We start from the raw sequence: 25,842 nt of genomic DNA, 5'->3' as shown, positions 1-25,842 counted from the left end.
TATCCATCGTCTATGAGGGATCTGCATGACAATGGTAGCCTTAGGTAGTCATGACAGAGACTGGTGGGCCTGCAAAGCCTGAATACTTACTTTCCGGCTCTTTACACTTTGCTGGCCCCTGCTCTGGGTATCTGTGTTAATCCACCGAGGCTAAATTATGCTGCAGTAGCGAATGATTGAAAACCTCAGTGGCTTCCGACAAAGAGGTGTTTCTCATTCATCTGATACAATCTTTGAGGGCCAGCTTCGATGTTTCCCTCCAGTGTGCAGGCTGAAGGGGCAGCCCCGACACGGAATAGCACAAGAGGGAAGGCGGAATCATAGTAGCTCTTAAAACTTCTCTTGCAAGTGGCCCGTGCCACTTTCACTCCTGTTTCATTGGCTAAGTGAGTCACAAGACCAGATCTTGGGGGAGGAAGGATGTCTCTCCTGCAGGGACTTCTGGGAGGGAGATGCCCGGCTAGGTAGATCCAGAGAAAACTTTGATAATAATACAGGCTATCACAGTGGCTACTGAGCTTTGTTAAAGGTTCAACCTGGAAATGGAAACTTCTATAAGGTCTCAGGGCAGAAGGCTAACCATTTTTGTCTTCCCTTCCCTTGAAGCATATCAAACAATATGAGTCCTACAGTGAGTCCAGTCTCGGAATGCCGTGTGTGCTGGGGGTGAAAAGGGAACCTCGGAGCATGTGGATCCCTGGCAAGACCCCCCACCTCGCCCTCACCTGTCCCAGCCCTCACAGCCCCCCCCCCCCCCCCACCGTTTGCTCTGAGGGTCTCAGGATTTACCTCACCACTTCCCTTGTGTCACAGATGGAGTTCCCCGAGAGGGAGATTTGCACTCAGATGGTTCCCCTGGTGAGTTCTCTCAGCCTTGCCAGGCGATGGGGGAGAGCAGGCCGCAGGCCGAGGCTGAGGCAGGGCGGTTGCAGCAGGGACCCGCACAGATCCCGCAGTGCTCGGAGGGCTCTGAAGCTCTCACGGTCTCTCCCAGTGACTGTGAGCGAGGTCAGCCAGGGGCCCAGGCATTCAGACTCTGCACTGACCAGTCATGGTTGGGAAGAGGGTCACGAAACTGTTGTGACGTTGAGCAAGGGTGCTCTCTTCATCCACAGGCAGTTCCTGGAGGAAGACTCATCCAAGAGCTGTCACCACCAGCATCCCAGCGATGGGACATGAGGACTTCAGTCCTGGTAAGGCAGGTGGGCATCTGGGAAGAGCGTTGCAGCATCTACCACACCCCATCTACTCCGAGCACCCCAGGAGTGCAGAACTCAGGGCACCCAGGACCTCCCGTCCCCTGAATTCTGATCTCCATTCAGCTCTGAACATGCCCTTTTCTGTCCCCATCTCCTACTCCCCACCACGCCCTGACTCTCCCATTCTGCTCTTTCAAATTCATGGGCAGTCAGCAGCACACTCTCTACCTTTGTGAATTCTTCTCTAATCCTTTCCTTCATCTTCTTGCTGTAAGTGAAACCCAGCTCTTCCCCAAGGCCACTGCTTCCCCGGCAGACCTTTCAAAGGATGCTGTTTTCTTGTCGCCAGCCTCTGTCTCCTGAGATGCAGAGGTGAGACAGGCATCCTCCTTTTCCCCACACTGCCCCTTCCAGACCTTGCTCCTCCCTCCCCCCTAATCCTCCCAGCTCTGAATCTCCTATCAAGAGACTGCCATCCATTCTAGTTGGACAGTGAGCCACTTGGCCCAGCCCTGATAATACTCAGTGAAACTTGGACAGAAACTCTGAGGTGGTGCTTATTTTTTCAAGAAGCCCTCTCTTCTTGATAAGCCAGTTCTGGATGCCTGGGACGGGTGAAGCGGTCACCGCCAATTGGAGCTGTTGGGACTCACCTGGGGGAATGAAATCAGTCAAGCTTTCTCCTTTGACCATTGACAAGTTCCTTCCCACTATGGACCTCTCTTTTTATCCATAAAATAAAGGGATGGACTTGAAAGGACCTGAATGGTCTTTCCCAGCTCGATCATTCCTGAAATGCTGTGGACTTTTTCTTTTTCCAGTACTGGTTGTTCTTCCAGCTCTAAGCGAGCCCTGCCTGGCCACTCCCTTCTCTTGAGATAATGTTTTAGTTGTGATCTTCCCCAGCCTCCACCTGAGTCCTGTGGTTTTTATCTTTCATATCATTGTCTTCTTATTCACATCTAATCTGAGTTGCTTTACAAACTTTCTGGAAAAATGGAAAGCGACTAGCCATATATTTATTGAGTCACACACTGGGAACACAGATAGGAGAAGACATGGCTCAGTCCCCCAGCCCCACACAGCTGGATAGAAATTCCAGTTCGTTCCTTTCTTGCAAATTCCATCTTTAAGACCTAGGTGCTTATGAACATTACCTCTCTGCCACCCTGAGAATTTTATTTATGCACTTCCAGAAGGATAAAAGAAAGATGCCACTAGCTATAAATATCAATGGTGATGAACATTTTTCTCTGTTTCTTTGGGACAAAGACAATATGTACATTCTGTCTAGAATTAACTTGGTTGGGCTACTTCCTTTTTGCAGAGTTGCTATCTTACTGTGACAACATTTTAAAACAATGGCCAAAATGCGACGTAAGAAGCAGGATGTTCAAAATTCTGAGGATTCATGGAGTTGGAAGGAAGGCATGCCCAGGGAGCTGTGGACCAGCAGGGAGGAAGTCAACTTGGGTGACTTAAAAGGCGCCTTAGCGCCCTCTAAGGGTGACAGTTATTTGCTGACCTGCTGTGCCTCTGCTCTGGGAATAAACTCTGTTTAGAACAAAGGAAATCTGTTTATTCCTGACTTGAGGAAAGAGTTAGTGGGCCGAGAAATGACATTTCCTAGGTGTCTATGGCGAGGTTCGTGATCTGAGGATAGGTTCAGAATATCTAGTTGTCACATACTTCACTGTACTCACAAAAATACTTCCAAGGAAAAAAATTTCAGAGATTTTTTTTCTAATGTTTCTCACCTCTGTTCCTCTCCATTATAGTAAATATTAGAAAATTAAGAACATTATATTTTACGCACTTTATAGTTGAAATTTGGTTATTCTTTTTTATTGATTATTGTTGACATTTATTATTAAATTCATTATTAATAAATGACTATCCAGAAAAATTATATTGACTTCACATAGGATTTGAAAACCACTAGAAAACGTGCTTGCTATTAAAGAATATTTAATTAGAAAAAAAGTCATTTTAGGAAACATCTTTTCTGTGTAACTTATCCCATCTATCTTTTACCACCAACTCCAAGCTCTCATTTCCTCCCCTGAATTGCTGGCTCTTGAAAGCAGAGCATCATTTTGGTCCCTTTTGTGTTCCTTCCACAATCCCGTATGCCTCACACAAAGAAGACTGTAACAAATGCTTAGTTTAATGCCATGGATTTTAGAAAAGCCCTGTGATATAAACGATGAAGCAGATCATCGACTCACCTGACACTCAATAAGAAAGGTCAAGTGACTCGTCATACAGCCAACAGGTGGTAAGGCCTGCGTTCAAACAAAGGCAGTTTGCTTCCCCTTGTATAGTCAAGTGTACTAATTAGCATACACCCCTCCTTTGCCCCTCCCTACTCCCCAACTGGTATTGTCCCTGTTTCCCTTGACAGCTTTAACGTTCACACTGATACTCATACCTCCTGCACGCGGTCCACTTACTGGGGGGAGCAGACTTCACTGCTGGCTGCTGACCTGGGACATGTCGCTTGTTCCCACACTGGTCATGAGCTCCCAATCCCTGGATGGAGTTATTGCATCAGGGGAGGGCAGTAAGCCTGCAGACCGTGACTACTGAGGGATTTCAGGGAGAGAAGTATCCTCTCTCTTCTGGAAAAACTTTGGGTAACCACCTTCTTTCTCTGTCCTTACACGTGAATGGAAGCGCAGCCTAGGCAGTCGTGGGCAGGCAAGCAGGAGAATGGAAGTGATGCTGCCATTGCCAAGGGCAGACAGATGCAGAAGTAAACCGGGCTTGGATGGCACTGGTGAGCAACTGAGTCAAACCAACCCTGAAAACAGCTCTACCTCTAGCATTCAGTCCTGTAAGCCATTATACCTCTTTTATTGTTTAAGCCAATTTGAATTGTTAGTTGTTTTTTTTTTTAAGCCAGTCAGTGGAAATTCTTCATGGCTATAATTTGGGAAGATAAGATTCTCTTTCTCAAAAGCTAACTGGTTAGAACTTTGACCAACTATAGTTGTTAAGCTTGGAGAGAATTCATTAGATCTCAGTATTTAAGTGCTCTGTGCGAACTCGTTCATGTTACATTTATAACTCTATATTCAAATAAAACATAAATGTCAGGTGCCTGAACGTGAATATAAAAATACCAGGACATGCTGAACCTGAATTAGTACTCCCTTAGGGAGAATCAATACTTTTCTTTTAAGCCGGACTCGGATTCTTACATGTACTTCCAAATGACAAATAATAGCCAAGGAAAGTGTTTTTAAAATTAGGGGGAAAATGCTACTTGTCTATAATAAGAGTTGGAAAAAAATCATCCCTTAAGCTCCTCCTACAGAGGATATTGCTTCTTCCCCAAAGGGAAGCCAATTAAATAACTTTTAGAGTGGAAGTTTCGATAGCTGGTGACTATAAAGGCAAATAATTCAAGGACAAAGACGACCAATCCAAAGATAAAACCAACATCTTGAAAGAGAGTTTCTTTATAATTTCAGTTGTCTCCAACTTTAAACTTAAAGCAGAGCTTCTATAAGTACAAAGAAAGCCTAGAGAACTAGGTGTCTTCAGAATAATGGGAGGGAGTATTGATTCTTCTTGGTTAGGAAACATATAAGACCCCCTTCGTCCAAAGTCCCCATTGTGTTTCCTTTCCTTTGACAGAATCAAAAGATTCAATACTTTCTCTTCCAGCTTGGAGAGAACCCCTTCTTCCTTCACCTCCTGGTACTCTTATCTTGAACAGTTCATAGAATTATAACATTTTTTTTAAAGTTGGAAAGGAAATAATCATTTCCTGCTTTTGTTTTCTTTGTATCAGAAAGAGTAGAGAGTCCCAACCATCTAATGTCATGGATGTGGACTCCCAAGCATCCCTCATTTCAGTAACAGACTATAAGGAAGAATGATTTGATTTTCAAGGTCCCCGCACTACAGAGAGCTTGAGCTCTGGCTGCAAGTCTCGTGCCTGTAAGAGACATAAATAACCACAACTGCCAGAAAGTTAAACAGGTGATCTCTAGAAATGCCTGGATAAATTAAAATCAAATACGACCTTTGACTCTGATCCTTTAGACTCCATTGATTGCTATATTCTCAGTTGGCTGGTAAGATTTTTTTTTTTTTAAATATGGAATGCTTCACGAATTTGCGTGTCATCCTTGCGCAGGGGCCATGCTAATCTTCTCTGTATCGTTCCAATTTTAGTATATGTTCTGCCGAAGCGAGCACTGGTAAGAATTTAATTTATTTTATTGTTACATTTTGATGATAAAATGTAACATAGCTCATTCATCTCCATTAATCCTCTCTCCTTCATAAAAATGACATACGTGAGGATGACCTCCATTAAAGTGATTGTCTCCCATGTGTAGTGTTACACGGATAATCTATAAATAGTATACAAATTTGTAGAAAATAAATGTATAAAGCACACAACTACAGAAAAAAATATAAAGATATAATCTTTCAAGTTTTTTTTCCCCCCGCTCATATATTGAATTAGTGTTTCAGCCACTTAAGCCACCTAGTGGTAAACGTCAATGAAATAAGATTTCTCATATTGAAACATGATGTAAAGGCTTTAACAGTTTTCAGCTGACTAGGCATGAACTAAGTAAAGTGAATCATAACCATGGTATACATTCAGATTTTCCAATTAATATTTATTTATTGGTAGAAGATTGAATATTGTAAGATAAATTGTAAAAAACATAGCTCTTTGCTTATTTTGTTTCTTCTACTAGAAGCCACATAGCCAAGAAAATAAAAATGCCAAGACACAGTTCACTGATGAAGGGGAAGCTTTCAGTATGTGTAACAAAGAAACAGCTGTCAAACATTTAATGGACTAAAATGACTAAGCATTTTGGAACTGATTGTGTTCAAATGTAACCTTAGATAAATACTGTTGGGTGTGGTCCTGTTTTCCAAATGTGTCCTCCAGTCATTCATCAGTCTCATGTCTTCTTAATTTCAAAGAACAAAAGGGTAATCGCCAATCTGCTCAGTGACCCATTAGAATACTCCATACTTGGATTGCATGGCAGTTAATTTTAGATTTCTTCAACTGGGAATTGTAGATCAAGTTCAGTTCCATGCTGTTTGCTCTGTTCTGGTGTAATAACTTCCAGGAATGCCACAGCACTCAGTAATTACTGCTAACTTCACATGTTAGAATTCATATTTGTCTTTGCTTTGTTAACTTTTAAGGGGCTTCTCACTTTATTTGTTGATCCAAGAATGTCAGGTTCTTTGGTTTCCTGCTATCTTTCTTTTTTTTTTTATAACTTTTTTTTATTAAGTAATAGTCATTTTACACTGTTGTGTCTAATTCCAGTGTAGAGCACAATTTTTCAGTTATATATGAACATACATATATTCATTGTCACATTTTTTTCACTGTGAGCTACCACAAGATCTTGTATATATTTCCCTGTGCTTTACAGTATAATCTTGTTTATCTATTCTACATTTTGAAATCCCAATCTGTCCCTTCCCACCCCTCCCTTGGCAACCACAAGTTTGTATTCTATGTCTATGAGTCTGTATCTGTTTTATATTTATATATAAAAATATGTTTATAAATATATTATATATATATTTTTAGATTCCACATGAGTGATCTCATGGTATTTTTCTTTCTCTTTCTGGCTTACTTCACTTAGAATGACATTCTCCAGGAACATCCAAGTTGCTGCAAATGGCGTTATGTTGTCATTTTTATGGCTGCATAGTACTCCATTGTATAAATATACCACATCTTTATCCATTTATCTGTTGATGGACATTTAGGCTGCTTCCATGTCTTGGCTATTGTAAATAGTGCTGCTATGAAAATTGGGGTGCAGGTTTCCTGCTTTCTTAAATTGCCATATGCCTCTTAAGAAGGTGTTTTTTTGTTTTGTTTTGTTTTGTTTTTTTGAGATCAGAATTAGCACAAACAAATGATAGATTTGTCGTCTTTGAATTAACCAAGCTCCCTGTTTGGTAGGATTGCAAAGTCGTAATAAGAAATCAGCAGTGAAAAAAATATTCTCTCTTTTTGGTGATCCTGCATGTCTGAAGTATGACCTCCTCCCATCTCATCTGTGCTTTCATTAAGTGAGCAGAAGACAGATAGTTTTGACAAGTGATTCCTGGAAGCAGACTATCTATGGAAGTTTAGAGTATCAGCCTGGGAGTGGATGAGACCTTTCAGGAATAACTGAGCAGAATAACAATGAAATAGGCTTTAAAAGAGTAAAAGTTTCCCTGATCTGTAAGGCAGATCTGTGGGGGAGCAAGGTAACTGAGGAAGGGTTCTGCAATGAGCCTATGGTGGGTATCTATTATTTTGCCTTTTTTTTTCTTCTTCTGGAAATAACCATCTTTCTGGACAAATGTGTGGTTGTAGGGCCAATCAGAGAAATTCTGTAGGCATTTTGACCTTGGGACCAGTGAGAACGAGTCTGAGATCTTCTCTGGAGTGGAGCCTGGGAGATGAGAATTGTGATGCTGCCTCCTGCTGTGTGGAGAAAACCAGTCCAGAAGATGAGCCATGGAAGCCAAGATGCAGCAAAGGGCAGAGACACAGGACAGAGAGAGTGAGTGTGTGAGCCAAGCTTCTTGGAACCAATATATTTCTCCTTTTGCCTCAACTAGTTTGACTTGGGTTTCTGTCATTTGCAACCCAGATAGCCCTGATGAACACAGAGCAGATGCTGCCTGCACACGGACCAGTGGCTTACTGGTTCAAGCGTCATGGTGAACATAACATGCTGAAAGGTGAGGAAAAAGAGTAGGCCCTAGAGCCCCAAGAATCAGGTAGACAATGATCAGGAGAGCCCGCCAAAACCTGGTGCTGACCAAGACGAGGATAACCAACCTCATGTAACAGCCATGAGAAGTAGATGCACCTATGTAGGGGTTTGAGGAAATGCTGGAGGATACGGGATTTTTTATAGACTGCATGTTTCTTCAATATCTTTTCCTATCATTAAAATTTGTACCAAACATTGTGATGACTAACTTCTACAACTGGGAAGCACCAAGATACCTAATAAGAGTTTCTGGGTTGGATCTAATGCTAGCTGTATCAATATGCCCACAGCCCTGTTTGAGTAAAACTAGCCAGCATACCCTTATATATAACACATCAACCCTATGCAGCCACGTCTGGTATCAGCTGACTCACCCATCCCCATCCCCATTCCTACTCCCACTCTTAGTTCCTTAGACCAGTTCAAATTTGAAAAATGTATTCTCCAGAAAATTACACAAAGTCTAAAATGAACTTCAAAAGCCCCCCAAAGACTATAGAATGGTAAGTAAGCCCACCCTGAAAACAATGAGGGGCAGGGCTTTCCTTTGCTCTGGGTGCATTTTTAACGTGGAGGAGTAGAAATCCACTAAAGCAAGGTCCGCTCGTGTTCACGTTGGCCTAATACCCCGCCCGCTTCTCATTCTTCCCAGGCTCTTTGAATGAACTTACCTCCTCTCATGACTTTAGCTCCCACCAGTGTGCTAATGGCTCCCAAATTTGTGTCTCTATTACTAAATTCTTTCTTGAACTCAGTATCTAACTGTGTATTGAACATTTCTTTTTTTTTCTTTCTTAAAACTCTTGTAGCAGTCTCAACATCAATACATCTAACATCTAAGCTCTTCCTGAATTCTTCATATTCCCTGGGTCAGAGAGCGTTTTCCTATTTACCTGGTTGCTTGAGCCAGAAACCTATGAATCAACAGTGACTCCTTCATTTTCTGGACCTCTCCCCACCATCTTATCAGTCACTCTGATTTTTCCACACTATTTACTTCTCAAGTGCTTCTCTTTCTTTCATCCTTATCATGACACCCTTAGTCAATAAACACATTATTTCTTATATGTCTTATTTTAACCACCTCTTAACTTTTCTCCCAGCCTTGAGTTATCTACCACTGGATATCATCCTACTCTCTGGAGCAGGCTTGCTTGCTTGCTTTCTTTCTTTCTTTCTTTCTTTCTTTCTTTCTTTCTTTCTTTCTTTCTTTCTTTCTTTCTATTGATGTATACTTGGTTTATAATGTTGTGTTAATTTCTGGTGTATAGTATGGTGATTCAGTTATACATATATATATATATTCCTTTTCATTTTTTTCATTATAGGTTATTACAAGGTGTTGAATATAGTTCTCTGTGCTATACAGTAGGACCTTGCTGTTTATTTTATACTTAGAATTTAGTATCTGCAGATCCTGACCTCCCAGTTTCTCCCTTCCCCTTTCCCCCCTTGGAAACTATAAGTGTGTGTTCTATGTCTGTTTCTGCCTGTTTTGTAAATAAATTCATTTGTGTCATTTTTTAAGATTCCACATATAAGTGATATCATATGATATTTTTTTTCTCTTTCTGACTTATTTTACTTGGTATGACTATCTCCAGGTCTATCTGTGTTGCTGCAAGTGGCATTATTTTATTCTTTTTTATTGTTGAGTAATATTCCATTGTATAAATATACCACAGCCTCTTTATCCAGTCATCTATTGATGGACATTTAGGTTGTTTCCATGTGTTGGCTATTGTAAATAGTTATATAGTTAAATATTGCTGCTTTGAACATCGGGGTGCATGTATCTTCTCGAGTTAGTGTTCCCTCCAGATATATGCCCAAGAGGGGGATTAGAGCAGGCTTTCTAAATTGAAGAATCTCATAATGATGTTTCAAAAACCTTTCACTGCTTCCCTTGCCAAAGAATTGCAAGTTCTTTTGCGTGGCTTTCCTTCCCTCTCTAACATAATCTTTAGCCAGTCCCTTCCTACCATGGTACTTGCCATCCAGCCATGAGAATTACTTCCTGAATGTGCTGTGCCCCTTTTTGCCTCCATGCACAGGCAGCTCCTTACAGGATGACTGTCCCCACCACTCTTGCCTGCACAGTTTCACTCTTCAGCTCAGGCACTCTCCTTCAGAAAGCCTTTCCCAACCTTCCTACTCCATGCTGACTTCTGTGTTTTCCCCAACTCCTTGAAGCTAAAACTAGCACCTGGATATTGGATGAATAAACAGAGACTTTCATTCAATGGAGACGTTCAAAGATGAATAAAACCATAGACTATTTACTCATCACACCATTTGGACTTTACACTAGGGCAGCATCAATTCTGAAGCGATCAATAAGAAACATGAAGATGGCAGTGCTGTATTAGTATCGATAAAAGACGCTGCAGAGGGGGAGCCTCCTGCCATTAGCCGCCCACTCCTCGCAGAGCAGATGGGTGGGTGAGAGGATGAAAGGTGGTAACTTAAGCCGACATAAGCTAGGGTGGGAGGAAGGCAGGCATTTCATTCTGTGTCATAAAACCTGGGTGGAGATTCTGCTCCGTTGTGAACTTTTAAGCAGCTATAACAAACAGTGGCAGCTGTCTGAATGGGCAACTATGAAACCTTTTGTCCAAAAAAGATTGGAAAAGGCTTTTCTAGATGCAAGAGAGAAAAGGAGCTTGTGGGATTTTATGAAGACTAAAATAGAAGGGTGGATACAATTTGGATTTTTATGCTGTCAACTCAAAGGAGCTGGCTAGGCACCCGTTTTCAGTGTGTTTCCTTTTTTTTTTTTTCTATATAGGGTACTTCTCTCTTGATAACATTTAGCAATTAGCTGTTAAACCAGCATTTGTCTTTCTTTGTAGGTCAACTTAATTAGTCTCAGGATCTCTGTCTCTTTCCTCCTGGGAGCCTGACCCAGCTGAATTAGCCACTGGAGATACCCTGGTTTTTATTCTCCACAGAGGGGAGCTAGAGACACACTTGAGGGACAGAAAAAGGGATGTATCAGACTGGTCATATCAGAAAATGTCAGCAACGCTTATTTGGTACCAGCTCAGAAGTTACTCTACAATTTCTATGACAAAGGGAATTAGGGGCAAAATTCATTTAAAAAGGGGAGTGGGTGGGGATTGATGGGGATTATGGAATGGTACAGTGAGGCTAGATCCCTCTAAGCTCCATGAACCCCCTTCTTGTGTTGCTATAGTAACTGTTTTACTACATTGTACTGGACATAGTGGGAGATTGAGGGGGGGGGGGGAAACACAGCTTGATTAAAATGAACCCTGCCCTCAAGAAAATTACAGTTTGGCCAGAGGAGATAGAAAAACTAACAGGTTTAAGAGGCCATTCATCAACCTAGAACAATTTTGTGAAGACAAGTGAAGCACAGGAAAACCCTTGATAATAACTTGATAAATGAGGGAACAAAATTTCCGACAGGGTAAATAAATATGGACTCAACATGATGGCAAGATAAATCAGGCAATGAGATGCACCAGAGCAGCTGGCTGGCCACACCATTTAAGTCCTTCCTGGTCCCACATGCAGTTTGGCGCCACTCTGGCTAATACCAATGGGGATGATTCTAGGTCTTTGGATCTGGCTGGACGTTCAGGGCCGCAGCAGGGATTCCAGAAACCTCTGGCTCACTTGATGCCCATTTCTTCCACCCAGTGTGGGGAAGTCGGGCTGGGAGATGACCGTGGGTGATGCAAGTCTACCTTTGTATCCCTATTTTCTGTGACAGAGTTGCCTGCAGTCTCTTTGCCCAGTCTTGGCCCCTCCCCACATGTGTCTCCCCTCCAGGAAATGAGAACTTTGCCTGCCCTGAGCCCACTTGAAAAGTGAGGTTGGACACAGATAAAGACACTTGCCAATATCCAATTACATTACATCTGAATTGACAGTATCCTGGGGGTCTGCATATCAAGAGACTTTTCTATAACAATGTTCGATTTGAATTGAAAGAAATCAGAGTACTGCTCCAATGAGAAAGAATTAAGATATAATGATTGTACAAGGTAGATACGTATGAATAATAATAACTAAGCATTGTTGAATCTTTACTGTATCCCAGGCATTGTCCTAAAGAGTTAATTTGCATTATCTCACTTATTCCTCACAGAGGCCCAGTGAAGCCTGCACTATTATTATCTCCATTTTAGAAAAGTGGAAATTTAGGTATGGAAAGGTAAAGTAATTTGTCCCAAGCATACAGCTACCAAATGACAAGATTGATAAACTCAGCCCTTACTTACTCTAGAGATCATGTTCTTAAAACCACAAAGTTATTTTGCAATGAAGGAGACAGGTTGCCATTTTTTGGTTTTGTTTTATAATTGCTCAGATTCACAGCTGGACCATAATAATTAAAGTCTCAGTAGCTAGCTTTGTTACAAATGAAAAGAATTCTATTAGGGCGGGAAAATCCTGCAAACGTTTGGAATGTTGATTTCTCAGTTCTAAAGAAGTTCTGATTGGATTCTATTCCTAGCTTCTTATCTTTTCACAGAGGCATTTTGCAACCTTGTTTTTTCTTTCCCTAGAATTTTCACTTCTTCTTTTTTAATTTCTTCTCCTTTCTGTTTAAATGTGCTCATGTCTATTGCATCCTGGGGGGAAAAACACAGAGTGACCTATTGTTGCTGTATCTATTTCTTGTATTTTTTTTTTTTTTAAGACCTAAGTCTTCCTTCCGTTCCCACTCCTCCGCTTTCTCAAGTTCATCTCTTGAACACTCAGGTAATCTCTTTTCAAAGTTCAAAGGCATTTGTCATTTTCATGGCTTCTGGCTCTTTTATCTTCTCTATGACCAAGCCTTCTGCAACTTTTTTCCTGTTCTTTTTTTATCCCTCCTCTTTCTCCTCTCCACTCGCTGTATGTTTCTCCAAAGCGTACTTCTCAGAACTCTGCTATTCTTCTGATGTGTTCTTCCCTTTGAAAAGGTCATCCATTTTCAAAGTTTATCTGTCTGCTCCTTAGTAATTTCCTCTTACCCAAGTGTCAGGATTTATTTCCAAGTGCTTCCTGGAAATTTCCATTTAAGTGTTATGTTGTCACCATGAAGCTCCACGTGTATAAGGTTTAGGTCATAATCAATATTCCCCATGTGAATTCTTATGGTAATAATAATAATGGGAAACACTTATGCAGCATGTACACGAAGCCTGGCACCATTCTAAGCACTTTATGTGTGTTAACTAACTTAGTTCGTAAAGCAACTATTATCCTCATTTTACAGATGAAGGAACTCAGGCCTGGAGAGGTGAAGCTGTGTGCCCCCAGCTGACATCACACGCTACCAAGTGGAATAACCAAGGTTGACCCAGGCAGTACTAAGAGTCTTTTCTCCTGACCACTGCTCTGTATTTCTATGTGATGTTTTCCAAGTCCCCACGTTCAAAACTATATTCATCAGCCTTCTCTTTTCTTGCAGTCCAATTTATGCCTTCTTTTTTCTTATATAATTAAAAAATTATTAAAATACAGTCAATTACAATGTGTCTGTCTCTGGTGTACAGCATACTATCCCAGTCATGCATATACATACATATATTCATTTTCATATTCTCCTCCATTAAAGGTTATTACAAGATATTGAACATAGTTTTCTGTGCTCTACAACAGATAATTTATCCCTTCTTTACTTTTCTTTCAAAATGTTTTTGGTGTTTCTATCCATCAGGGTCTGCAGAGGCACAAATGGCCCATTCAAAAAAAAAAAAAAGATATAATTAAGGAAACCATAAAGGGATGGGGAAGCTCCCAGGTGCTAATACCCCTAGCTGTTACCACCCCTAGTCTTGAAAAGAAGTAAATGACGTTATGGGAGTCCAGAGAAAGCTGTATCTAATGAAGTGGGACCACCCGCCCGTTCCTAGAGCAATGCAGCCATTGCTGAAATCTCGTGTGGCATGGGATGGGGAGTGGGGAGAGTAAGGACCCCAATTTTTTTCTCCTTGTGGCTTCCAGTTTCCCACTTGTCCTTCATTACCTCATGTCCTCTCACTGGTCTATCTTCATTCCCCTCCACTCTGTCCTGCCCTATCACCAGACCACACTCTCTCTAAGATGCCCCTTCATTTTTCTTTTCATACCTTCAAAGGCTTGTCACTGCTCTTCAGTCTGTTGTTGACAATCCTCTGAATCCTGAGTCCAATCCTTTTTCAAATGTTATCTTCTCAACTCTCCTCGCCCTGTGCTCCCACTGGCCTCCTCCTTGCTGTCCCCCTTTCTACAAGCATGCCTTTCTCATACCTGCATCAAATGCTAGAGCTCACATCCCTCTCTATGCCTGAAATACTTTTGGTCTTCTATCCAAATGCTGTACATCCTTCAAGACCTTTCTCTTCCAGAAAGACTTCTCTGACCACTCCTACATACGTAGGTCCCTCTGTTTTCCCAAGTTTCTGCTGAATTGTGGGGAACACCTGGACAATCAGGTTTCATAAACATGTGCCTTGTCTCCTCTAACTGAGGCTGGAGATCCAAAAATGGAGGATGTGGTTGGTGGTTTGTTGGTGTGACTCATTTTCTAAGCTGCAATGGTTTGAAAGGGTACAACTAAAGCAGAATGGGGGACAAGTAACATGGCAACAAAAAGTGATCGACAGTCTAAGCCCCTTCCTGCAAAATCAGGACAATCCCAGCCTTCAAGTCCCTCCCTCTCCTGGCTGAGTCCCAGGTGCTCTCCTTTGCTGCTAAAAGCACTTCAGATCCGCTGCCCATGGCCATCTCCTCTGTGCTCCATTTCCGCTATTGTAGGCTGCAGGTTGAGACTGGTCAGGGTTCTGTAGGCATCTTTCAACTTTCATTTATAAAAGGGGGTTGTTCATTTCTATGTGGTTAGTGTTCTTCTCACTCTGGAGAATTTCAGTCTACTGACCCATAGCTAGTATTTCTGGCTTAAGTTGGTCCAGGTCAATGCTTCCTTCACGTTAGGCAATGCCTGGGAGATGACCTTTATTTCTCTTCTTTGCTCAAGGATTTCAGTGCTGGAGGTTCAGTGAGCCCCGCCCAGCTGAGAACCCTTAATAGAACCTTCTGTGACATGCTTGGACATACCTGAGCTCCCCTAAACAGCATGACAACTTATTCTCACAGGGCCCTTGCCATCTGTCACCTACCCTGATATTTACATGTTGGTTTTTTTCTTTCCTTTTCCCAATCTCTTTAAGACACTAGACTCTCCTTTACTGCTACTAGGAAGGCTTGAAACTCAACTTTTTGACAGTTAAGTAAAGGCAGGACGAGTTACCGAACATAAATGGACTTATTCCATTGATAATTTGGATGGTTTCTCTGGCCTTATGTCTAGAAGCCTTTTCCATCTTTTTGTATTTTTCTACCCTGTATTTTTCAATGAATGCTTCTTAAGATGACAGGTTCTCCAAGAGCTTAATCTGAAATGGAGGATTTAAAAAACGGATCTTAAGAAAAACCAAAGTATTTCAGAGGGAGGATGAGTTTCCATAGTGAAATCTATTAATAATGGCTATCTTGGGGTCTTCTGAATGATGTATGCACAGTTTATAAAATAATAACTCTCTATGTCCATTAATTTTGGAGCAAAGAATGCAATGCTCATCCTTTTCTAGGCTACTGTAGTTTGTAATTAGGTGATGAAATGTACTCTTCTCCAAATTCAACAGCAGTTAGCTATCTAGATGTTTCTTTCCATCAAGTAAAAGCTATATTGCTTTTTTAGAGATGATTGCAGAAATGAAAAACATCACCAGACTAGCTATATCAAGACAGGGAATGGAGGGAAAAAAAGAACCATTTAAAAAAGCAATTGAGTCCATACAAGAACATTCCTTTTAAAGATTTTGACATCATGAGGAAACTTACAACTGTCTGTCTCAACTGTTATAAAATTGTATAATGTGAAAGAGGACGATTGAACTAGATGAGAACAGAGAAGAGGGCCCGGGCAATATGCTTTCACAAACACAAAGACCTTCTTTTGTTGGAATGGAAGAAAACAAAAAAAAAAAACAAAAAAACAACCCAGAAGCTGAACTTGGTAGGTTTGAGGGCTTTAAAATGCAACCAGCTGAAAGAAACTTCATGAACATTTAGCATAAAACTCATCTTTAATCTCATAAACTTAATTTTTTCCCCTAGCATATGGGATGCATAAAAAGGAAATAAAACTTTAGTAAATTGAGCCTTACTTGTGCTTTATAAAAAAGAAATTGAATTGCTGTAATGGCAGCTGCAGCTGGCTTTCAGCTTCGAACAACCAGTGTAAATCTAGTTTTTAGTGCTTGATTTAGTAAACACTCAGCTGCAAACAGGCTTCGAAAACAACTCTGAATGCAGGGTTTTCTGTAGAGGCAGTTATGTAACCTCTGTGTGTTATGCCTTTAAAATATGTGAAGAGTGCAGAATCCCTGATTGAGATCCCTGACAATAATCCTTTATATCTAACTCTGCATGGATTTTGCTACTCAGTATACATAGAGTTATTACAAATGGCTATACATTTAAATGTATGTATAATACTCATTTAAAAAAAAAGCTAGAGTACTAATAACCAGCTCAGAAGCCAGAGTTAGTTGGGCTTGTTGCTCGGTTATCTCCAAGTGGTAATCACGGCTTGTTTTCCATTCTGCCCTTCCCTGAGCCTCATCACGCTCCCCACACATGCAGGAACCGTGAGAAAATGCTGGTTCGTATTCTGTTGAGCAGAGACTGCACGTGCCCAGCTTGCAATTTTTGCTAAAAATAGGAAGAAAATCTTGTTCCTGATGAACAAGATGAAACACTCAATTGCTTTTAAATTGACACACAAATAACTTAAAGATTCTAATGTCGGTTTATCCTAAATGTTTCTTAGTGACCTGAACTGCGATGGGGGGATTTTTGGGTTTTGGTTTTTGTCATTTTTTCCAATCACTCTATATAATAGTCATAAAATGAGAGTTGGCCCTTTATGACGTTCCTGCTAAAGGAATCTTTTAAAATAATTCTGGCTAGGATGACCAAGGTTAACCCAGGGAACAATACGGAATTAGGATAAATCAGTGCCTCTTTCTTCCTCCCTTAACCATTTTCCAGTATCTCAGGCTTATTTTTAGCTGGCTGCCAACCAGTCCTGCCTAGGGATAAGTGGTAAGGTACTTACTCTCTTTTTCAGGAACATTTCCAATTTTAAAAGAGAGCCTTGACTGTGGAAAAGTCCTAAGACCCCCAAATGTGTGCTGTCTGCTTGACGGGTTCTGGGGTTGATCCGAGCAGAGGGCAGTTTGTCCTAAGTCTAGGTCTGGACACAGTGGCTGGACTTTAGAGAAGAAAATTCACACACACTCTTTCTTTTTCCCACCATCTGGTCATTTGGCTGCCAGCAACTGGAGCTTATTCCACTTTAGGAGATGTGAAAACAAGATGGCTGTACAGCCCGGGGGGTGAGGAGAGTCACGAGGGAGGGACCTACTTGAGGCTCAGCTGTTACCAGCTGACCTTAGGGACCTTAGGGAAGTCATTTAAACTCTCTGAGCTTCTGTCTGGTCCACCTTTCAGAGCTGTTGCAGCATCAAATCAAAACATGAGACGGCACTTTGAAAACTGTAAAGGACTGTACATTTCCAAGGGACTTGGATTATTCAAGGCCGTGAAGGTTACACACACAGTGAGGAGTCCGTTCCTATTCCCTGGGAGAGGGTAATCCCCCCCGGGCCACTGTTTCAGAGAATTAATGTGGGCAAGTGACAGACCCTGTTCTGCCTGTGGATGAAATTCTGAATCCTGGAGAAGATTAGGTCCCTGACTATGCAAACAATTAAAAAGGTATGAACGCACCACAGAAATACAAGTGAAAGTATTTAAGGTGAAAAGAGCTGGGTTGTTCCAGGTGTAGTCTGTATGATACCCCTCCCCTGGCAGGGGTTCAAATAATATTACATATCTTTTTAATATTCAAATGAATCACTTGAGAGCCTCCCTGTTTATATTGGAAGTTCATCATTTTTCTTTACTTTCATTTTTCAATTAAATTTATAATCAAAGCTTTACATGCATGTAGTTTAAAATGGCAAACAGTAGTAAAAGATCTATTATAAAATTTGTTTCCTGACTCACCCCACCTCACTTCCCCTGGTCCCAGTCCTCAAAGGCAACAGGTTTCAATTCTTTTAAATCTCCTCTGACCTTTACACATCCCCAAAGTTCTAAAACTATGCATATATTGCTGTCTCTTGATTTGCCCATTTTAGACATTACTTGTTGAATTAATATTGTGAAAGATACAGCTACCTCTTGTTTCTGCCATCATTTTGTTCCTCCTTTCTCATCTTCCCAATATAGTTCTACTACAATGTTGGTTGAATTAGCATGAAGATTATTCTCATATCCCTTATAACTGATCATGTCTGTGTACTATGGTTATTTCCCCTTCCCTTCTGTTTTTATAAAGTTAATAATGCCTGTTTTTTTCACTTGCTGTGTTTTCTTTGTATTTATTTTAAATTATTTCCATTTCTTCTAATGGTCTTTTGGTAAAGCTTTCCACAAAATCAGTCACGACAGCTGGCCTATCAGTTCTTATAGATATATTTTTTTAAGATATTTGCCCTAGAGACCTTTCTCAGCTGACAGGACGGTGATCACCTTTGGATTGCTTTTGGTCCCATTCCAGGCCTGGGTGGGCTTTCCAAACTCATAACCTGCTCTGTGTGTTTCTCTCAGTAGATGTTACAGCAGAGGGAATCAGAATGCCCATCCCGTGACTCACACTATTTCATTCATTCTGTATACGTGGTGCCCAGGTATCATTAGGACTTTTTCTTCACTATCATCTTGAAAATTCCTTTTCTCTCTGCTGTTTTCAATCACCTCTTCCCGGTATCCTGTGTAGCTCTTTTACTCTCTCACCCGGTGAAGGCATCTCAGTAGCTTCCTGAGAAAGTGTGCAGAAATGCAAGTTTTTTGAGACCATGTATTTCCAGAAGTGGTTTAATTTTACCTTATCTGTAATTTATGGCTGAGTATTGAATTCTCAGTTGGAAGTAATTTTCCTTCAAAAATTTGAAAGCATTATTTTATTGTCTTCTTCAACCAGGGTTGGTCTCGAGAAGTACAAACGCATTCTGAACCCTGACATTTTGAATGTGCCCGTTTTCTCCTCTCTCTCTAACTTGCAGGAGATTTTCTTGGTCCACAGTACAGGCATACCTCATTTTATTGTGCTTCACTTTATTGTGCTTTGCAGATACAAACTGAAGGTTTCTGGCAATCCTGTGTAGAACAAGTCTCTTGGTGCCATTTTTCCAACAGCATTTGCTCACTTTCTGTCTCTGTATCACACTTTGGTAATTCTCATGGTATTTAACATTTTTTTCATTGTTATTGTATTTGTTATGGTGACCTGTGATCAGTGATCTTTAATGTTACTCTTGCAAAAAGATTACAACTCACTGAAGGCTCAGATGATGATTAGCATTTTTTGGCAATAAAGTATTTTTAAATTAAGATATGTACTTTTTTTTAGGCATAATGCTATTGCACACTAAATAGACTATGGTATAGTGTAAATATAACTTTTAGGTGCACTAGGAAGCCAAAAATTTCAATTGACTTGCTTTGTTGTGATGTTTGCTGTATTGCGTAGGTCTGGAACTGAACCCACAGTATCTCTGAGGTCTGCCTGGATTCCGGTGGGTCTATTTCTTCTACTGTCTTGGTGCTTAGTGGATCTTTCAATCTGAAAACTGATGTCTTTTAGTTCTAGGAAATTTTGCTCATTATTTCTTCTCCTCTGTTTTCTCTCTTCTTTCTGGTAATCTAATCATTCTGATGGTAGATTTCCTGGAATTGTTTTTTAACTTTCTATTTCTTTAGTTGTCTTTCTATTACTCTCCCCCCCAAGTTTTCTGGGTCTTCTAAATCTTATATTAAAAAATTCATTTGTGTTATCATCTTTTATAACTTTCAGAACACCTTTTGTTTTCTGAATGCTCCTTTTTGGAGGATTCTGTTCTTGCTTACAGAATGCAATACTTTTCTTGTGCCTCTGAGGATGCTAGCTACAGTTGTTTTTAAAACATTCCTCTCCTTGCATTGTTTCAGTTTCCTCCAAGGTTTATTGTTTGTTTGTTTGTTTGTTTTGTTTTTGTGTTTGTTTTATCTTTATCTTCCACATTGAAGGGTTTTCTCATATGTCTGACAGACCAAGTTCAGGATTAGGGAAACAAAATTGATTAGAATCTCTGTAAATGTGGTTGCGGCTTGTTAATTTTGAGCTTTATTGTGGGGTCATCTTCACTTGGGTCTTTTGGAGGTGAGCTCTGAGTGTTAATATCTTGAAATCTTTCTTTTTCTCTGTTACTATTTTGGTAGTCTTAACTTTTTTTTTTTCTAAAATTTCAGGATCAACATAGTAGCACGCACTACAGTATGCTATTGTAATGCTGTGCCTTTGAATAAGTTTTGTTGTTGAATAAGACATTTGTGAATCCTGTTTGTTTTGTCTTTTACTGACCTTGTAAGCTACTTAACTACAAAATGTGGCTTCTTACATAGTGCCTCTTGGTACTTATTCTTTCTGAAAATGAGATTTTTTTCCATTGCAAATAAGACATACAATGTCTTTAAAACAAAAGAAGTATTTCCTAGTCTCCTTACTTTGAAACACATGATTTTCATCAGCTGCTTTTCTCTTCTTGGCAGCAACTGTTTGGAAAATGACAGACTCTCCTCACACCATCATCATCCATTCTCCCCACCATCTGCCTTCCCTCCCAGCCAACAGACATTTACTTCTTCCTGCAAGGCAAATCCAATCAATGATTATCCTGCAACTGTCAGACCCTACTAGTGGCACATCCATCAGCAGTACAAGAGTTGCCGATGTCATAGGATGGAACCAAGCTGAGACAGGTGCCTTGTCTCCCTAGCTGTTAAGTAAGAGGATTTCTGCTATTAAACCCTGGGCTGTCCTTCCTCCCCAGTCCTCCCTTTCCTCATGTCTAAGACAGGGATAATATCACTAATTTTCAGGGTGGTCACGAGCGTTAAAACAAATTATTAGGTTGGAGGTTTCTCAGCAGTGCTTTAGAGCAATTTTAGCATCCTGGCCTTTTTAAGATTTTTGAGGGTCCTGAAGCATGCTTACTCTGTGAGAGGATGCAGGTGCAGCCCAGTACCCTAAGATTTGGATTCTAAGGCATATGTTATTTCAATAATTACTCACATCAACGTATTTCTTTATGAGGTTATTTTTGTTACTCATAAAAATTTCATTACAGAAAAGAAAGCCAGGTAATAAGAAATAATTGCATGAGATCCTAGTGTTGTTGGAAAGGACAAATGAGACCAAAGTGCCATGTTCATTCTCTTCCCTCTTTTCAACCAAGGATTCTGTCAGATGGACCCAAATGAGTGGTTTTACAGTAGTTCATGCTACAAGTACACCGATACACATTAAGCATGTCTATTTAGTGGGAAAATCAGGCCTGATCTAGGGAGGTAATGCCATAGTATGAGAAGACCATGAATTCAAGAGCCAGGCTGGCTTACGTTGGAGTTCTGTTTCTGTCCCTGCCTTTTTGACTTGTGTGAGTCACTTGTCTGGACGACCATTTCCTTGTTGGTAAGATGGGGTTGATGACACTTTGCAGTGCTGAAGTGAATATTCAATGAAATTGTGATCCTAAAGTACCCAGTACATGGTTAGCACCCAATAAATATTAATTCCCTTTTTCCTTCATTCTGCCATAAAATAGTTTTTTGTTTTATTGTATTTATTTTAGAACACATTAAATATATTTAAATATATATATTTATTATAATATCAAATAATTGGTTGCTTTTCATGTTTTTTTCTATCCTTGTGGACTTTTTACACATTGGCCTGAGTTACTCTTTCAAGCAGAGTACAAGTTACAGGTGTCCATGGGATAACTACCACTGTTACTCAAAATGACTGCCCACAGACCATGAGGTGAGCATTATATGGGGACAGATAGCCTTGAACTCTTTCCTTGCCTTCCACAGCCATTTCTCAGTGACCCCGAAGTCACTACCATAGCAGCAGGGCATCTCTCCTATGAATAGCCTTTTCCTACCCTGGGATGAGATGAACACAAAGGAATATTTACTGTATGAGTTACAGATGCATACATGTTAAATTCTCTTTCCTAAGATAATATTTGTGTGCTTAGTGCTTTAGTTGAAATCAACCTAATAGTCCTTCCAGCAGCATTCCTTTTATTACTCCATTTCCCTAATTATATTATCTATGATTCTCTCTATATTTTTGTTCCTAATGTCCGATATTTATCTGTATTCTTTTTGGAGGGAGGGTGAGGAGAGGATTTCAATCAGCTTTGAATTTGTGAGGACCTATTTGTATTGAACGTCTAATTACTTGAGCTTTTAAATGAGATGTTTTTATTAAAATCCAGATATACTGCATCCACAGGACCCACCCTAGCCACGGGAATTCCAGCTAACTTGCCATGCACTTATACAACTGTGCCGGGATGGAAGGGCAATCTGTTTATAAGGAATCTGTTAAATTGCAGTTTGAATTTTTAAGTAGACCCCCAAATATATTCTTCAAAATGTCTGCTAAAGACCTCTGCCACACATTTTTTCCCAAACAATTGTAGGGCATTTGAGAGAGAGTATCTAGCAAGCCCAGCTTTTTCTTAAAGAATTTATAGATTCTCAAAGGGTAGAAAGAGGGAGGTCAAAAAATGCCATTCAAAATGCCACTGTGTACGTGTTTTGTTGTGTGTCCAGCACCATCTGAGCTGCGATTCCAAGTGTAGTGTTAGATGCTCCCCAGGCCTTGGTGGGAACTGGGTCTGTTAGGAGCAAGGGATGAACAAGTGTCTCATCTTCAGTCCACTGCTTTCTGAAGAGGCCTCGCACTGTAGGAAGATGAAAGGTCTTCATGACTACCCCTCGGGTACCATTCTCAGTAACTCCCTGGTGTGGGCAACTGCTAGGCTTGGAAAGAACACAATAACCATCAATCCATAAAGCACTTATTAAATACCTGTAAGAAAATGTGTGCAGTATAGAGATAGAGCAGCTGGTGGCCAAAAGCACGGGCTTTGGAGTTAGAAAGACAGATTTCAACCCCACCACTTACCACCTGGAGGGTCTTGTGTAAGTTTTTTATCCTCAATTTCTTTCTTTCTTTTTCTTTTTTTTTTAGGTTTTTTTTGGGGGGGGTAATTGGGTTTATTGATTGATTTTTTTAGAGGTGGTACTGGGGATTGAACCCAGGACCCTGTGCATGCTAAGCATGCACTCTACCACTTGAGCTATATCGTCTTCCATCCTCAATTTCTAACCTAAAAAAAAAAAAAAAAGGAGATAATAGTTCTTGATTTACAGGATAATGAAGATCAAATGAAATAATGAGTATAGATTACTTAACATAGTCTCAATACATATTAAGTTTTTAACAGAAGGTTAAATAAATGATTTTTATAATTTTAATTACCATATCAATATTCACTGAGGATCCCTTGAGAGACCTATGTATGTAAATTCACAAGGCTATGGAAACCATTTTTTTTCTGTAAATGGGATCAAACTATATATTGTATTTTATTATTATTCACTTAAGTATATGTTGTAAGACATTTTCCAAGTCAAAAAAAAAAAAAATCTAGCACTGCAGGCGGCGAGGTCCTGCCTCCCAGCGGGGAAGGAGGCGTGGGCATGGAACCGGCCGCTGCCTAGGGTGTCCCGAGGGCTCCGTGGGGGCGTGCCCGTCACGCTGCCCCGGGGACCCGTGAGGCCGGCGCGGCCGGGCGCTGCCGAGATGGCCTGTGCTCACCCTCCTCCTCCTGACCGCCGCTTTCAGGTGCCAGGAGCAGGCCCAGACCACCGACTGGAGGGCCACCCTGAAGACCATCCGGAACCGCGTCCACAAGATAGACACGTACCTGAACGCTGCCTTGGACCCCCTGAGAGGAGAGGACAGCTCTGCCAGCGTAAGTGCAGTGACGGATCAAAGCCTTTCCCACGTTATGGATATAAACCATCCCCGCCAAATGGATGTGGCTCCCCACTGTTTGGTGTTCATCTGAACATCGGCATCCCTTCCCTGACAAAGTGCTGCAACCAACACGACGGGTGCTATGAGGCCTGCGGCAAAAGCAAAAATGACTGTGATGAGGAGTTCCAGTCTTGCCTCTCCAAGATCTGCCAAGATGTGCAGAAAACACCAGGACTAGCTCAGCATGTTCAGGCGTGTGAAACCACAGGGGAGCTCTTGTTTGACAGTGTTATACATTTGGGCTGTAAGCCGTACCTGGGCCGCCAACGAGCTGCATGTAGGTGCCGCTATGAAGAAAAGACTGATCTTTAAAGAAGATGCAGACAGGTGGTGACAGCAGATGAGGACAGAAGAACATAACTTTTGACAAGAACTGTTTTTACAGCATAAAGCTGCCTTATTTTTGTGAGGGGATTATTTTAAGACCTTGACACTAAAACTTCAAACTGAAACAAATGGAGGTTATCTTCTTGGATGTTGCTGCCTTGGTGTGTCAAATTGTCTTGACCAATCTGAGAAATGGGTGCATGTTAAGGGGAGAATTTTTTAAAAGAAAGAGTCTGTAGTTCAGTTTTCACAACTATATTTACCAAAAAAATAAAGTCAAATGTAAAATTTATTATAAGATATGTTCAACATTGTCTTATTTGGAAATATGGGGAAATCTTCACTTATGTTTGTTTACTCTAAAATTTAAAATATACATTTATGCCTGGAAAAAAAAAACTACAACATCTTTTTAAATGGCTATAGTGAATTTTATTTAATGTGTTTATTGTAATTTATATAACCATCCCCTCACATGTGAACATTTAATTTATGCCCATTTTTTAAACTGAGAATTTCTGGAATAGGAATCCTTCTGGGTACTTTTGGGGATGGGAGGACACACGTGTGCATATTTTTCCTCAAGGTAAATTTCAAGAAGCGGGATCATAAGATCCTTAAATACTCTTATTTTAACAAAATTGGTCCATTTTAAAAAATAGTTGGTCATTCTCTGCTGGAGACCAATGCGAATTCTGGTATTGATATTTTTCTCAAAATTTCCCTCATTAATATATTACACATTAGTAAATTCATTTATTTTTTGTTATGTAAGTTATGCATAATTTTTCAGGAAAAAAAATCTACACAGATGTAGCAAGATACCAACATCAATCTCCTGAATAAAACAAAGCAACCAAGCAACCAAACATTGATATCAGTTCCTGTATCAGTAAATGTAAATCTGTCCCATCCTTTGAAGCTACTGTATATAGACATAACACGATTTTACCATGTTTCAACATATAGGCATTTAAAATGTTTCCAAATTTTCACTTCTGCGATACTCCAGGTAAAATCCTTATACATGCTTACTATGTACATATATGAATATGTCTCAAGGACAGATAACTGGAGTGGAATTGCTGGACCAAATGGCATGTACAAATAAAGCTTTAATATGTTACTGCACAATGACGCTCCAACAAGTTTGACAAATTCCTACTCCTGCAATAATATGTGAAAATACTCATTTTCCCACACCCTTGCCAATAGGATAGTATCAGTCTAAAATAATTTTTGCCAATTTGATGGATCAAAAATGCTCATTTAAATTGGATTTTACATTAATAATGAGATTAAATGATTTTCAAGGTTTAATGTCTCATTTATAACTATCATTAATTCTATTTGGTTGTCTTTTCCCTATAGGTATGTTTGTATATGTATGAAGGTGAATGTGTTCTTATATCAATTATTTTTCTTTTATATATCTTGCAGGGTTTTTTTCTCTAGTTATTGTTTGATTTTTAACTGTGTTAATAGGGTCTTTTCTTATATGGTCTCCAAAGTTTTATGGAGTTCAGTT

General features: G+C 40.3%; 1 protein-coding gene, 1 non-coding gene and 1 pseudogene across 10 annotated transcripts in view; 2 read left to right on the top strand and 1 right to left on the bottom strand.

Moving 5' to 3' along the window:
- The window catches only part of OTUD1 (OTU deubiquitinase 1), a 51,328-nt gene extending 37,875 nt beyond the window's left edge, over positions 1–13,453 (top strand). For 5 of the 9 annotated variants that reach the window (XM_072954926.1, XM_072954923.1, XM_072954910.1 and 2 more), the window contains 5 exons: positions 1,116–1,202; positions 3,881–3,978; positions 7,573–7,762; positions 7,853–7,943; positions 13,212–13,453. The gene's annotated coding sequence lies outside the window, so the exon portion shown is untranslated. Of the gene's footprint in view, positions 1–1,115; positions 1,203–2,526; positions 2,773–3,880; positions 3,979–7,572; positions 7,763–7,852; positions 7,944–13,211 lie in introns of those variants that run through there. The other 4 variants (XM_072954911.1, XM_072954917.1, XM_072954915.1 and 1 more) reach the window with 4 other exon arrangements.
- LOC102529570 (group XIIA secretory phospholipase A2-like) lies at positions 885–24,387 on the top strand (annotated as a pseudogene).
- LOC140691600 (U6 spliceosomal RNA) lies at positions 5,302–5,408 on the bottom strand. Its single transcript, XR_012067355.1, has one exon. It is a non-coding gene; the product is annotated as a U6 spliceosomal RNA (small nuclear RNA).
- Positions 24,388–25,842: the final 1,455 nt, after the last annotated feature.

The sequence above is a fragment of the Vicugna pacos genome, chromosome 35, assembly GCF_048564905.1.
Source record: "Vicugna pacos chromosome 35, VicPac4, whole genome shotgun sequence".
Lineage (NCBI taxonomy): Eukaryota > Metazoa > Chordata > Mammalia > Artiodactyla > Camelidae > Vicugna > Vicugna pacos.
Note: the sequence above shows the minus strand (reverse complement) of the source record. Positions and strands in the feature narration are given on the sequence as shown.